This window comes from Rhamphochromis longiceps, linkage group LG13 (assembly GCF_057381845.1).
Source record: "Rhamphochromis longiceps isolate RC_006_pf linkage group LG13, R_longiceps_female_GT1.1, whole genome shotgun sequence".
Taxonomy (NCBI): Eukaryota; Metazoa; Chordata; class Actinopteri; order Cichliformes; family Cichlidae; genus Rhamphochromis; species Rhamphochromis longiceps.
This window is the reverse complement of record NC_140569.1, coordinates 7,231,047-7,247,463: the sequence shown is the minus strand read 5'-3', so window position 1 is coordinate 7,247,463 and position 16,417 is coordinate 7,231,047. Positions and strand designations below refer to the sequence as shown.

Below are 16,417 nucleotides of genomic sequence, written 5' to 3'. Positions count from 1 at the left end.
ATTAATTCTCCCAAGCCTCAAGCCTTTGGATGAGGCAAAGCTCTGTGGCTGCACTGGCGGTAAGCTGAAATAGAGTGTAATTTAGAAACTATCTCCCCGTATCATAAAAAAGCAAAACGAGTGAAGAGGGAAAATGAATGCTAGTCCTAATGTCCTGCTTTCTCTCTGTGTGAAACTGGTATGGAATGAGAAAAAAAAAAAGCAACTGAAAAAAATAGCCCAGGGCAGCCACATGCGTGGACATATAGCCATATAAAAACAGAATAAATTAGTTTTTTTCTTTTAGAAGGAATAGGCTAAGAGAGAGAGAGAGCGAGCGAGTAAAAGAGACCTGCGTGTGACCTGAGAATCTTTCAGATACACGTTTTAGTGCAATTTCAGGTTTTTTTTATTTTATAATGCTGAGGCACACATTGTGAGAACCCTGTCAATAAATTGTCATAGTGACAGAAGAGGTCATCTGGATATGTGTCTTCTATTATAGAAAGTGTGCTCAGATGCTGATTTAGAGGTCAAAAGGTTAAACATCCAATCAGCGCACAGCATAGCTAAAACCTTTTGAAACCAAGGCTCATAATGAGTTACGAGCATAATCAATAGTTGTGACTGGAGACACCGTTCATTGGAAGCCACAAAGCAAATTTAAGCAGATTGAGATGAAGGAAAAAATTTATGTCCAGTTTTAAAACCCATACAGACCCTGTGGTCCAGAACAATTGGTTTATCAAATTTAACTTTTGAAATTTATCGTTTTCCTTAAAAAAAACCCCAAATAGGCCTTTTTTACCCTGAATATGTAAATGTTTTTAAGCCATCAGGCTTCTCAAATTGCTTGCCCTTCATCATCCATGGCATCTCAGTTCTTTTAGGCTTCATCAAATAATTCAAGCATTTGTTTTTATTGTTTTTGGGTCCTTCTGCATATTTCTCTTTTTCCCGTCTGCAGCCTGCAATTGAATGATTAGACTGTGCCATTCTGGAATCGGCTTGTCAGCCTGCTAGCCACAGATAAGCACATTCACGATCGATTAGATCTGCCTTTAATCTATTCAACTTTTTCCAGGCAAATAGAAAAATGCTTAGTATGGAAGATGTGAGGTGTGCGATACAGTGACTTTCAGAACATGTGCCCAAAGGGCAAATGCATTGTAAGCTACATTTTCAGGCATGAGATCACATTAAATATGAATTTTTACAAGTTCTCCTTAACAAGCTGCTGAAGGCAAATACAAGCTAAACATTTTTGAATAATTTTCTACTAATCATGAAGGATGGGGATCATTACTGAGAGAGATGGAGGCAAAACTGCAAAATGTCTAAATGAAAGAAAGAAAAGAAGATGGGAAGGGTGGAAAATTAATGGAAGAGCGCCAGTTAAATGTAATGCTAAACAGGCTGGTGGGGCTGATGTCTTAATGGCACTCTACAGGCCTTTTGTTTTAACACACAAACACACAGACGTACACAATAGAGAAATAAATGTCAGGACGCACCTTTAGCTCATCACTGTGTTGAATACAAAGGCTTTGTTTCCCGTTAAGTGACAGAGATCTGCCAAAGAAGAGAGAGAGAAAATTTACATTATTAAGATGTAAGACCCGCCATTTACCGGAGAGAAAGGAGCTGAAAGACATTACATATTATATTGCCATGATGTAATTAGATATGTTTTCATTAGCTGTGCTGCATATTTCATCACATTGTGCATCAACGTATAGCTCAGGAGAAAGAAAAAGACGATGCACATCAGAATACTGATGAGAAAAAAGGCAGAGAAGAAATACAGAAGTAAGAAGTTGAACTTGTACATTTAAAATGTGCCTTTTGATGAAGCATAACCCAAAATAGTCGTTATTAATTTAAGCGCTCCACAAACAAACTTCTCCTAATCTTTACATGCTGAGAGTTTATTGCTGTTGCCCTTAATATATCCTGAAATATACTGCAACTTGTGGCTACACATGGATGGAACGAGTAAGCGTAAATTAAACATGCAATTCAGTTGCTGACTTAGCCACTTCTGTTCTAAACCATTGCCTGTATGTACAGTGCACCAGCCTGCAGCTGGTTTATGCATTAGGGTTAGTATTCCTAAAACTTTGACCATAAAGTGTGATGTATGAGCACAGAGCAGACACACTGCACTTGCCTAACATTACAAACGAGTAACCAAGATCACTCAGTTCAGGTTTTACAGTTGTGTTCGTGAATTATTGCAGTTTATATGCTAAGGGGGAAAAGGGGGGGGAACCACCCGAAAAATGGTTGGACAGCCCAATCTCACTTTAAGGTCATCAAATACTGTAAAAAAAACAAAAACAACAGAAACCCCCACCCCCCAAAAAACCCTCCAAAACAAAACATGGAAGCTTGTGAGGTGTCCTTTGCTGTTGTGCCATTAAACATCCCCTGCGGCAAATGGTGAGTCTGGTCCCATTCCCAGTTTGTTACATATGGGTTTTTGTTCAAGACCTGTGACATTTAAATGCACTGCTTTCAGGTAATTTTTCCAGCTACATGGATCATTTTGTAAAGACGGTTCATTTAAACCAGACCACAGCAAGTGAAAACAACGACAAACACAATGCAAAGCACTAAGCTTCTAAATGTGACAAACTAGTGATTTATGCCACTGCCAACTGTCCTGCCCTTTTATGCAGAATTTGTTGCTCTTTCAAACAACACTGTTAGCTCCCTGCATTCAGTATTGCTGGATCCAAAGCACCGACACCGAATCTTTGTGACTCTCGCAGCTTCTTACACGGCAGCAATATTTGACACCCTGGGATGAAAACACATTGAGATAGGGGCGTGTCTTTGTTACTGTATAACCAGAATAGAGGTCTCCAAGCCCATGGGCTGGACAAAACAAAAATTGCTATGATGCACTAACTGAAAAAAAAACCCAAACTAGTAATGACTTTATTATATATGTACTTATAAGTCTTAGTTGTTTAGCCATAAGCTCGTTTAGCCTGGCTGTTGCTCAGTCTTGTTGCTACAGGCAACTAAGCCCCTTTATTATGGGCCTGTTTCTCTAACAGTTTCCCTCCTCAGAACATTAACCGATAAGTGTTTGACATATTGATTACTATAATGCCGCTATAATGATGTGAAAACATCATCATTGTAGCTTCCATCCATTTGTGCATCAGTCCTCTTCCACGTATCCAATTCATGTTCATAGTTGGGCGTGACCCTATCCCAGCTGTCACTGGACAGGAGGTGGGGCACACCCTGGACAGCTTGGCAATTAATCTATATAGCTAACACAGAGAAACAGACAACAATTCACGCTCACATTCACGCCTAATTTAAAATCACCAATTGATCTAACATGCATGGCATGCAAAATCCCCACACAGGCTGAGAGAGAACCCATGAGCCTCAGCCGGCCAGTGGATTCAAACCCAGAACCTTCTTGCTGTAAAGCAACAGTTCTAACAACCCGCTACTGTTCCGCCCCCGCTTTTTTCTATCCTTTATTTCTTTTATGTTATGTTTTAATGCAGACACACTCCAATGGAAGCATCAGGGGCAACTTCTGCCCAAGGATACTTTGACATGCAGACAAGAGGAGCTCAGGATGAAAACAACCTCCTAATCAATAGATGACCTGCTCTACCTGCTGAGCCACAGCTGCTCTAATATTTGTATGACAAACAAAAAGTCATGACGTGAGTGTAGGGCAGCAAGTCACAATATGCGATGTCTCTTTGAGTTTTGGGCCAAAAGGTAGCAAGGTTGAAGATCAGAACTGGTAATGAATGGTTTTAAGGAAATGCCTTTATGCATCCATTGCATTCCCACATCACCCGAAATGTTATCCGAGCAGGGAATTGAATGGGAGGTGCTCTTGCCTCTGTCAGTAACCAGCACTGAGAAGCCCTTGAGCAAACTACTTAACCCTGGTCGGTCCCAGTGGAGCTGCTCCGGGCCTGTGCTGGTGCTGAGTGGCTGTACAGTGCAATTCCCCAGCATGAGTGTGAAGCAGAGTGTTGCTGAAAATGAAAATTAGTGATTTCTGCAAGCCTTCATGGGTGAATAAGGGTGAAAGCCAGTAGAAAGCAGTCCAGCAACATTAAATTTGTTCCTTTCCATCTAGTAATTATGTGGGTGTGATGGCACATGGGTTAAGAGATGAAGAAAAATACTGCGAGGGAGATATTTTATAACGTAATAGCTAAATATCAAAAGGCCAAAACTGCCTTTATCTTCAGTGCCACAATTCTTTTATCCACATCTTAATAAATGTGCAGTGAGAGATCACACAGCTCTAAGGACCGAGACACTGCAATAATTAACTGCTCCTTCATATTTTTTTCACAGGAACAAAAGATCAGTACATGTAGCTTAGGAAGAAAATGTGTAGAAGAAATGTAGTGCACCTGTTTAATGATGTTTTCAGCTTAACATTTGTTTTGTAAATTAGACACACGGATAAAATGTTGGTGCCTTGAAAGGTACCGGTGGTTTGAGCTTACACAATGACCCGTATAACCATAAAGGATATCACTTTATCCTTTGGGGACCAGTAATGCACAATGGTGTGCTTAATGTGGTTCGATCACAATAATTACTTAATGGAAAATTCTGTTTGGGGGCAAATTTTATTCTTGTTTGTTCAAGGCTGTTGAATAAGTCGCTCAAACACTTCAAAATTCGAAAATACTTTAATAACATAACACCGCTGCTCATATGTCAATCATTTGTCGCTAAACATCGGATTTTCTTGTTTGCATTACGTGAAAGTGACAGCAGCGGCACTATCAAAAGTTACAGCACCATCAACATCCTCAGCATCACAGCATAACTGACATGCCACAAACACCATCATCGGCAGAACATAACAAATCATCATTATTCAGTGTTGGTAATATTCCTTCTGCATAAATCATTATAGTGATATCATTAGAATCATGTAGCTGATCGACCTGCTTTGTATGCACAGAACCGGCTCCTTTCACCTTGTTAAAGAAAAATGGATTTTTGTCAGAGTATTATGAGCAACATGTGCTGACACTGCACATGTACTTATAAGCAACAATGGACTACATTGTTAATAACACCAGGGGTACCTTTAAAATGAGGCATGCTTTCTGAAGCTTTGCACTAATCACTATTGTGTGATGTCACGGTGGAAATTTATACCAATGGCAATTGTGCTATTGTTATCATTCTCCAGCTAAATCTGCCTGCTTTATATGCAGAGACGATTGAGCTCAGTCCAACCGTAAAATGACAGCTCGTTATGTGAGGGAAAATGGATTTTACCATGTTGTGGTATTGCTAGGGACCCTGAGACAATACTATCAATACTGTCACATTTTGAATTGGTTCTTGTGTGAAATGTGAAATGCTTGAATAACGGCCTATTGATTGGTAGGCCACTGCCAGCAACTCTGTGTACATGTTTGACTGCATGCACACAACCTCTAGAATGTGATAATAGTTTGTATTGATTTATTTTGATGAATTGCATTCATTTCTGAAAAGTGATTTTTCTGAAGATAAACACAAGGGGGATCTAAGAAGGGATCGGCAATAAATAATACCCAAGAAAAAAAAAAAAAAAAAACTTTGAAAGATGATATGATGACGACCGCACTCCAACATCTTCTTTGATGTACAGATTGTGTATTTTGATCTTAATTAATGCAAACTACATGGTCTGCATGCTTCCTGTTAGGATCGTTCAGTGCCTCTATGAGGATCTAAGCTACTTGTTTGCTCCGAACACATTTTTAGGAATGTGGTTGTGATATGTTGCCGTATGATTCCTGTTCTCTTTAGTTAAAACAGAAAAAAAAACATAGACATGAAACAGCGGGGACTGCAGCTGTCAGCAGGAGAGACATTATTTAAGGATAAAGACATTTCTCAGTTCCCCATTACTGCAGAAAATAACCACAAGTGTATTTTAATGTGTTTTTTTTAAACTGGTCTGCAAATGCTGTAGCCCTGTCAAACTGCTCAAATAGACACAAACAATATTTGCACACACACGTGTCATGTACAAATGGAGACAGCTTAAAATCGAGTTATCAGTGTTGTGTCTGTCATTAGCTAAAAGGCCTCAAGCTGGAGTGAAACCAGAATAATTATTCTGATTATAGTCCTCTAGCTGAGCTCTATCCAAACACATTATACTCCCCCAGATTAAAATCTGGTGTTTCATGTGGTTTCTAAATCAAGATGTTAGGATTTATTCCATGATAGCAGCCAACTGGAATCTTAGTATTACAAAAGTGGAGGAAAGACCGATTTTATGTAGTCGTATAAAAGCAACCAACAATTTTTGATATTTTGTCTGGCCAGGAGATACACATTGAAGGTACTATTTTTTACTGTCTGACTCTTCACATAGCTATTGCTCTCTGGCTTTATAGGGCAGTGTAACAGATGACCTTTACATGGGGAAACTCTGCTACAGCTGAGGAGCCTGAAGACATTCCTGACTCAAAGTTTAAGAAGCATTTTGACAGTAATGGATGTATTGAGAAGGGGTTGTCATTTCAAACTGCCCTGAAATACAAACCTTCCCCCCCTCTGGCACTCATTAAAACAGCTTAAAACACCAATGAAATGTAATAATCATATCTCATGTCAGCAAATGGGTTTGTGTGAGACAGTGATATGCATGAATGTGAGTGAACACGGCCTTGTAACGGCATGTGTTCACAAGTTTGATGCTGTCAGGATGACTGCAGTGAAATGATGCAAGCAGAATGTGATAGCGGCTTTGAGGATCAGCACAGTGGACGCAGCTGGTCGCCGTGCACACACACGCACACACTCACACACACATATATACCCACACACATTGGCAAGGACTGGTGGATCCCAGCTGTGTCAGTATTATACATGCACCAGTGTGCATTCACAGGTGCATGCGGACACAGGCAGGCCCACATAAACTCACGACACTGTATGAGTGCATAAAAGTTGATGATGCATTATCATATAGTGGTCAGCGCACACCTAAACATACACGCATGCTCATTTGCTGAAGCAAAGGGTCAGACAGGCTAGATGCCTGTCCATATCTGGCATCCTATTGTAAAATAAATACATGCTTTTGTTTGAACTATATTGCCCCTCTTTATATACACTCTTTCAACTTACTTTTGGTGCACAGTTCCTTTTAATAAATTTTATCTTCAGGCAGGTATCCTCCTCCAGCTCGCCTCTACCTCCTCCACTTCCTCACACCTCCACTCTGACTCATTACTGAGTCTAAAATAAAACGCACAGGAGATGCAGGTGCAAGTGGCGGCAGTCATTTTGCAGGGGATTGGTTGGTAACTATAGGTCTATTTTTTATCTTTGAGCTCAGACGGCCTGCTCCTACTTTAGTGCTACTCCTACAACACTTGCTCTAGACAGTCGTGCATTTTCCTCTTCTCTGAAAACACTTGTTTCTTTGTCAGCTACTCTGAATTATCTCTGTGGTTAGATAAGCCAGAAAGGCTTTATTTTCTCCATGTCCAAAAGCAAGAACGTGTCCTATGTTCAGAATTTAGATTTTCACTGGCTTGAAGTTATACTGAGCTAATGCACAGCAAATCAATCTTTTGACTCTGTAGTACTAATTTATATGCCATGCTGCAGAATATCAGAGCTTTAAATTCCATTTATCACACAATACAAGTACATGTTAGAGTGCATACAATTAAATGCATATTTAAAATTCAGCTGCTGAACAAAGCTATAATCACTGGAAAACTCAACTCAGTGCTAACACTAAATCTGCAGAAGGTGTGAACAGCAGGCGCAGGTGTAAGGTCACTGTTAGACATGTTGATACCGTCTGCTTTTAAAAGGAGAGTTTGATCTTAACAGTCATGACAAGATGGAGAACTGTGTAGTTTCAAGAGTATTGATTTTTTTTTTCCCTTCAGAGCCTCTAATTGATTTCTTTTTACATTCTTAAAGTATGTAGCAAATCTTTTCTTCGGTAATACTCTGAAAAACCATTAGGACCAAGTACAACACCTGTAATGACTTTTTCCTCAAACACCATACATTGCATGCACAATTACAAGTTCACAAAATGCATTAGTTTTCCACCAAAGTGGGCAAACTGCTCATCCCTGTCTGTAAAAATGTGCTGCTCTACCAGGCTGCACAAGCAAATTGTCACTGTGTCTTAATGACACTGCAGGTTCGTTACATGACATGGAAAGTCTACAAGGACACTTGTCCTGTGAGCTGATTTTATTGCCTAGACTTTGTAATTACATTTCAAGTCCATGGAGCACTGGCAATTTGATGGCAACATACTGTAGATGGGCAATTTGGCTGAAACCTGAGCTATCAGTATTGTCTTCTGAGATGCTACATTGATTCTGCCCTCCTATTTGATTTTGTACCTGGGAGAAAGTACAAAAACCTATTTTAAAGTCATTGTGTTCCTCACACTCAGCATTTCAATGCTTCTTCATTTTCATTAATGTACAGAGCCTTAATTAGCAACTGCACATTCGTATTTGGACTAAATGGTTTTTGCTCTGTGTATATCTGTTGTTTCTGCAGGTTTCATTGGATTAGTATTTCCTCCTTTCCATTTATATCACAGATTAAATACAATAAGGAAGGTATAACTCTCATTTTACTAATCAAAGATAATTATGTGTAAATGTGGAGTGGAGGATATATGAAAGTGGGACACCAAGCAGTTCGAACAAAGTTTCATTTGGTAATGCTGTTTATGATAGACCTCTAGTTTTTTTCTGTATTCTAATTTTGTATTGTACTACTAGAATATATTATTACTATAGCCTGACCAGTATGTCAGTGTAACTGGTTTACTGGCTAGCTATTTGCTGATATGTTGGTTTTGGCATTTATAACAGCCAACAAATGGAAATCAGAAAAGGTAGAGACAAGGGAAACATGCTTAATAATAATAGTTTTATCAACACAAGAGGGCAACATGTTTGGAACACGACAAAAACTAAAAGCAACTGATCTAAGCAGAGTCAGGTAGAGTGTAGACAGGTAATGCAAGACTTGCAGCATTAAAACAAGAATATCTTTAACCTTTCTTGCCATATTGCTTTAGGAAAAACCTAAAAAATAACTACACATAACATAATATCATGGAAATCTGTTTGTTTCATGTGTAGGAGAGAAATAAATTGCCGATATATTGGATTTTTAGGCCACCAAATATCTGAAATCATGTGATTTTTTAAAAAAATAATATTTGCACATTGCTAATTCCTAAGCAACAATATAACACTAAGACAATGCAAGGCTTTCATTACATGTTCTAGTTGCATGAAGGCAGAAAACAAGTCATTGTGGTCTGTTACTAGATGGTTGCCAGGCACCTTGATGGCTAGAGGTTTGCATAATTGAGGTTTTGTGGATATAAATGAGAAGTTATTATCTATGATATAAATATGTTATTTTTATAAGGGGTTATAGTGTTGCTGCTTTTATAAAAAGGTTAAGGTTATTTTAGCCCATTACTAACAGTTTGCTTGGCAACATGCTGTCATCATCAAGATCAAGATGTGCATGTGTGCCAAGTTTGGTTTCTCAACTCTTGATCGTGTAGGAAAAGTTGGCAGACAAAGAACCTCAAACACAGACAAAGATTTTTTTTATATTATAGTAAGATGTCTGTAAAACATTGATAAGGATTAAAGTAGAAATTAATAAAATTAGTCGGTGAGTAATTAATTCACATATTTTTTGGTTTATTTTGTGCTGTCGTTTTTGGCAGTTTAATAAAATAATAATACCTGCATACTAAAGTATCCTTGTGAGGCTTTCAGATCATTCTTATACAGCAACTCAGTTCTCACAGAGCTGACAACGCTCACCTTCAAGTTGGCCTGCTTTTTAATTTCAACCACACACACAAGTTTCTCAGATTCATCTTATGTGTTAGTGACACTCTCTAGTAACAGATACAGACTCAGTAGGTGGAACAAATGACCAACCATGTGGTCACATCATTATTGGTTCCATTACTGGTACCAATGCAGTGACGTTCAAAAGTTACACTCTAATTTTACTCTGCATCTATGTGCAAAGACTGTAATCTAAATGCAGCGAGTACTTACACAAGCAATTAATGAAGATGTGTAATAGTGACAATATGAGTGAAGGGAGAGATACATTGCAGGTGACTTGCTGACTTAGAGAGACAGAGAGAAATGAGCAACAGTCATTTAACTGACAGGCTGAGAAGGAGGGATGAAGAGCAAAGGAAGAGAGAGGTGGTGGATAAAGAGAACTCAAGAGAGAAGAGGAGAAGAACCCAGGAGGGGGAAAAAAAATGCTTTTTACATATTCAGTTCTGCATGGCTGGACCACTTATGTATGTATGTGCACACCCAGTTATGACTTGCCTCACTTGTCAATGATTTTCATTTAGATAGTTTGTTATTGTATGACATGCTCTCTTACTCATATAGCAGTTCAGGCACAAGTTCACACACAAATATGTACTCGCATGAATATATGATAATCTCTCACAAAACCAGCTTGGCAGTGTGCAGTTACTCGTTAAAGTCTGTTTGTGGCATATAAAACGATCAGCCAACCTCAAATCTGACTTAAAAATGAAAGACCGCAATCATATAGCTTCGGCTGACACAGCATCACACGTGTAAACATATGGCAACATGACATCCACAGATATCTGGCAACAGTGGGAAGGAAAAACTCCCTTTTAACAGGAAGAAACCTCTAACAGAACCAGGCTCAAGGAGGGGCGACCATGTGCCTCACCACACCCCATGGGGTAAGTGGAGGAAGACAGGACAAAGATACGGTGTGCCTTGAAAATGGCAAGCATCAAGAATCCTTCAGTAGCCACTCATAAGTGCATCCAAGAAAGGCTGCATAGTTTAGTAGTCAGCCTACTTTGGTGGTTATAGGTGTAACATTCGGTATATTTTGACTTAATCAACTAGTAAATAACATAAATAAGAATATGTGAGATTCTGTGGGTCATGCGCCAAATATTCCGGTGGCCAATACAGTGCCCTGAAGAGTAAGAACATTGCTCTGCTCCCAGAACAGCAACAAAAGCCTGTCAGCTTTTCCATCAGTTTCAAACCCAAGGAAGTATTTATGCCTCACTAACTTTTAAAGTAAGCAAAAGTAGCAAACACTTGAACGTAATATGTTATTCAATCACTGTGTTTTTTGTTCGATAAAATGCTTCTCACAGAAATTGTGTAGTGTGCAAATACATAATTAACTTGATCATGTAGGTATTTGTTTTCTTTATGGTGATTGCTGGTCTGATATACTCAGCCCTAACCCAGCTTTTTATTTACCGCTCCATCACATGGGTTCATGTAAACACAGGCTATCATTGTCCTGCCCACTAATTAATGAGTCCAGTCAGAGTGCTGGATGCCTGCACGCGCATTCTGCCTCCTCAGAGAAAACCGCAGACAGCCCCGTGAATCACTGCATTCAAATAGTCTTATGGTAAAAGAGCAAAAATGATTGAATACCAAAAGGAGAAATTCATGAGCCTGGATGAGCGATGATAAATGTATTAGCACCAGATGACATTTCCATCACTACCTCATCGATCACCTGGGGGACATTTTAAATTGTGTCCCGTGTGTGCGTCTTTGTGTGTGTGTGTGATATGCAGAATCAGACTGTTTAAGAAGTGTGCCCCTACTAAACACACGCACGCATTGTGACAGATATAGGTGCAAAGAAGATGTGGAAATTTGAGATTGCTACCGTGACCCTGATGTGTATGTGCCACAGATTTGTCTTAATTTTTTATACCTATTCACACCTACTCCTCTTACGATGTGGAGAAACTTCCACACATTGCAAAGTGGCTGAAACTTTGTACATGCAGCTGAATACACAATCACTCTGATCATATATTCTGCTGTTGTTTGCAAAATTTTTCCATGCATGCAAATGAAAGATAAAGGTGCATCTAACTCATGACAAGGAATGTGATCTGCAGATGATAGTCAAACAGTACTTTGAGAGCGATGGGAGATTGCATCCTCCTCCGATGCAAATCCCCTGTTTGCAATTTTTGAAGCTTTAGATTTTGATCTGATTATGTAGGTTATTCCTTTGCCCATGCTTCACCTTTTACCCAAATTTTATGAAATTCAGCTTGGTAGTTTTCATATAGGCTTGCCAACAGACACACAAACAACAATGACATTTCCCCACTAAGGCAAGATGCGGAAGCATGAAGCTTTCTAGCCACAGGATGAGTTTGAAACAAGGTGCAAATGGCTCAGTAAATCTGGCTCTCACTGGCTCTCCACTCTGGCCTCTCTCTTGTTCTTTTGGTCTGTCTCTTGGTATGCAGCGACCACTCTCTTGCAGCTCAGACTCTCTTATCTAAATCTCCATTCAGACTGAGAAAGAGACAGAGCTGGGGAGAGAGAGTCAGAGATAGATAATACAGGTCACTCTCCAATGACAACTCTAAAAGGCATCTGGGGAGAGAAGAGAAAAGGAGAGCAAGGGAGCGAAAGGGGAAAAAAGAGCTGCTGCAAAACGTTTTATGGATTTCTGTTCTAAGCTGAGACCATGGAAAACATGCAGACTTAATAAGTAGCTTGATATGAAAGTTAGTGTACATCTGGTGATTTTCCAGGCTCACAGCGTCTTAGCCATTTATTTTAAGATCCGCTGAAAGCCTGTGGCATTGATAAATCAGCAAAAATATCCACCCCGTGCCCGAGTAATGGAAAGCTAAGCTGAGCAACCATGAGCAGCATTAATGCTTATCAATGCAAGAAGGAATTTGTGCCTTTTGTATCTTTTGTCATTTTGATGCCATAAATAAGTCCTCACTCATTTTGCAGCAGTGCTGTTTTCGTTTGTTTATTCCTTTCTTAAGGTCATTTTAGTCATGTTTAATTTACCACCAAAGATACGTATAAGTATTTTTATGACATCTGTTTTTTTTCTCTCTCTTACTCGTCGCACCCTGTGTGTTGAAAGGGAAAACTTTGTCAGTCATTTCTCAAAATAGCTGCTGATCATAATGTCAAGCAGAACCAGATGGCCTGCTTGCATAATCCTGTTTTCATTGGTAATTTTCATTTTGCAGGCATCTGTAAAAAGTGTAATAGTCTAGCATGTAAAGAAACAGAGGTTGCAGATGTAGGTGTATAACTGGGTGTGTGCCAATTTTAAATGTGCAACAAAACGTATAATTGAACTATCCCGACCATAATATTCTGAGAAAGGTGAAACTGGAAAGTCATGAGCCGCACTGTGACAAATTGTGTTATCTTGAATGTTTACAGGGTATCGTGGTGGCATCAGAGCTTTTATTGTTTCCTGTCAGTTTCTATCATATAAACAAAAACTTTATTCTTATGTCATCAATCATGCTGAACGTTGAGCTCGATGTCCTAAACATACATATTTACACTTCATATTATACTATGCTTCAACACAGTGTGCACACACACAGTTTATACTATTCACCACCATCCACCCCTACCCCCTATTTTTAATCTCCTCTTGTCTCATACACATGAAAACGAGCTGATGTAAAGTGGAACTGATATCTAACGCTACACGTAGACACTAATATACATTCAAAGAGACACATACACACACCCGCACTATTTTTGAGTTATGTTTGGTCCTAATCTAGAGAAGTAGTAGAAATGAGAAAGGACCATTAGATGCATAGATGTTTGTTCTATAATTCAGCTGCTCACTGCAGCACAGCTGAGTTGGACGGCGTTTATAGATGTTCATTTATCTCTCCTGATTACTTTCAATCTTCTCTTTACTTTACCTGCTTTTCTCTACATCTCTGGCAATACTTCTCCTCTGTCTCCCGCTCTTTCTTCTAACCTGAGGCAGGCAGTAAACTCCTAACTAAATTGAATTTGGCATGTTCTCAAACTGCTGTCGAATATAGTGCTGGAAGCAAATGCCAGTATTTTCATTGCTCCTCCAGATCTTTTCCTATAATGATGTCTGTGCCACTGAAGCAACTTGGAAGTTGCAGTGAGAGCTATAACACGACTAGCCAGTTCCTCAAAGACAGAAATCAGCATATTAGAATCAGACAAATTCAAAAACACAATGATGAACACAGAAATCATGTTCACCCATTGTAGGCGAGGATGCACTGAGAGATACTAGAGAGGCTGTGAGAAAAGCTGGCTAGTCTGCCCACACTGCAGGCATCAAAGCCTAAAACAGGACAGTTTACTGTGTTCCAGTGCAGTAAATCTGGAAACAAATCTACTTCGTCAGGCTGTTTGCTGTTACTTTTATTGGCTTTTTGAGTATGCACTGAGTAGATCTACACCCCAACACAACATTGCTTCTCAGGTATCTCTCTTTTTTTAGCATATTGATACATTTTTAGTCATTTTTCCTTCATCGGCCACCCTTTTTCTTTTCCCTTTCCCATCCCCATTCTCTATAAGCTCCTGTCAGAAGGCTGAACCATGAAGTCAGTTGTGATTCATCTCTCTTGCCTCTCTCATTCTGTATGTGCTATCAGATCTAGTTGGTATACCTATAGTAAGCCCTCCTGTCCAGGCTGAATGATTGTTAAAAGCCTATTGAGTTTCTTTGCGCTGTCCTTATACAGGTAATACGATGTGGTGTGTGCACTTAGTTTTCAATTTGTGTATGTGTGTTGGGGATCTGCATGTAATATGATGCAGTCTTTTAATTTAGGAAAAGAGATGCAGTCAGCAGGTAGAGGTTATGACCTCTGTTAGAGGACACACACTGTAACTGAACATGAAATTGATTTCAAGGTAAAGTATCAGAACATGAGAACATAATGCTAATGCCGGGGGAATATGTGACTTCGATCTCACACCTTTGTATTCTATTCTCCAATTATTATATAAACTGCACATATAATCTGCCCTAGAAAATCATTAATGCAATTCATGTTATCTACACATTTCTCCCTGCAAACTAATTGATAAACTTTGGATACTTGATGTATGACAAAAGAGGAAAATGTTTTCATCCTCAATGAAATTAATTTGCACATTATAGGCATTATTAAAAGAAATAGCTTTAATTAATTGAATGTGTTTAATTTGATGAACCTCCAACAGGTCTTCGGGTTTTGATCAACTTGTTTTACTCCACCTAAGAATTGCTGAGGAGTTGATTGTGGTTTTGCATTAAAGTCAGTTTTGGAGCCACATTGAAACTGTCGTCTTCTTGGCAGTAATGACTCGGAGAATCACTCGTAGAGAACTGAGCAGCAGCAGTAACTGGATCAATGAAGAGACTGCAGTTAGAAAATAGGGATCGTTGTAATCAATTAGAACCTTAACTGCTGCTGGAATGATAAAACATCAGCCACTGGAGCATCTCCGGCCACATATGAATTTTTTTTTTCATTTTGATAACGCTGCTTAAATATAAAGAGATCGCCCGAAAAAAAATTACATTTAAACCACTGAGATATCACTGAGTTATGCCCAAACTTATTCACATACAATGAATAGTTTATTGTATCGAGTGAGAACTTGGGATATCTCAGTTCATCATCTGAAACAAGCCATTTCAGCTCTTCATTCTTTAGGGCCATTTTTCCTTTAAGCCAAATTTCTTCTGATACGACTGCCCCTCTTCAGAAATAAAAACATTTAAACAACAGATGAGTTGTGGTTACAACGTTGGTCGTGTTTAATATGGACACTGAGTATTGTAGCTATATATAGAAAAGCTATAAAAGACCCTCTTCAATTTTTAAATTTTAGGTCCCAACTTTCATTGCTCCCATATATCCAGCTGATGTGTTTTCTGTTGGAATAAAACAGATAACAGCAGGGCAATTTGAAGTCAAAGACTCATTTTGCTGCACCATGCAGCCCAAATCAAGACTTTGTGTATGAGGTAGATTTGCTTTCAGTTTGCGTGTGTCCTTCAGCTTTATCCTGCACTGCTTTTAATTCTTTTCTTCTTCTTTTTTCTTATTTGCCTGATCAAAAGGCTACAGGCCAGGTCCAAACACCCTGCAAGTGTCAAATATTTTTCCACTTAATTGGCTGCTATTATACTGCCTCACGTCAACACTTTGTCATGTTTCTCTTCTGTCTGGAAATTTAACTGCCAGTTATCCATCTGTAATGTTAATGGGAACCTGAAGCTATCTACACATGGTGATGCAGCAGGTGTAAGCCTACCTTTGCTTAAACAAGTAAATATGTATCATCGTCTCTTTTAAATGCACCGTGGCAAGTAGGAAGTTTTTTGCAAATGCATAGTTTGCACATGGGAAACGTCTTTTTTTTTCTCACTTCAAAGCAAAATACAGGAAATTGTTTTCTGTCCTAACGCCCTCTGCCCAACTCTAATCATAGTTTCTCTCCTCTCCTCTCCCATTAAAAAACAATCTCATCATTCCATGTGCCCTGTGCCAAACTAACCCGAACACAGGATTTAATGTCAATAG

At 39.1% G+C, this 16,417-nt stretch overlaps 1 protein-coding gene across 2 annotated transcripts in view; it reads right to left on the bottom strand.

The window, feature by feature from the left end:
• cdh11 (cadherin 11, type 2, OB-cadherin (osteoblast)) overlaps positions 1-16,417 on the bottom strand; it is a 95,949-nt gene that overhangs the window by 55,629 nt on the left and 23,903 nt on the right. The window contains exon 2 of one of the 2 annotated variants that reach the window (XM_085427286.1): positions 1,494-1,551. The exons of the other annotated variant lie outside the window; for it this stretch is intronic. The gene's annotated coding sequence lies outside the window, so the exon portion shown is untranslated. The remainder of the gene's footprint in view (positions 1-1,493; positions 1,552-16,417) is intronic. 2 annotated transcript variants of the gene reach the window in all.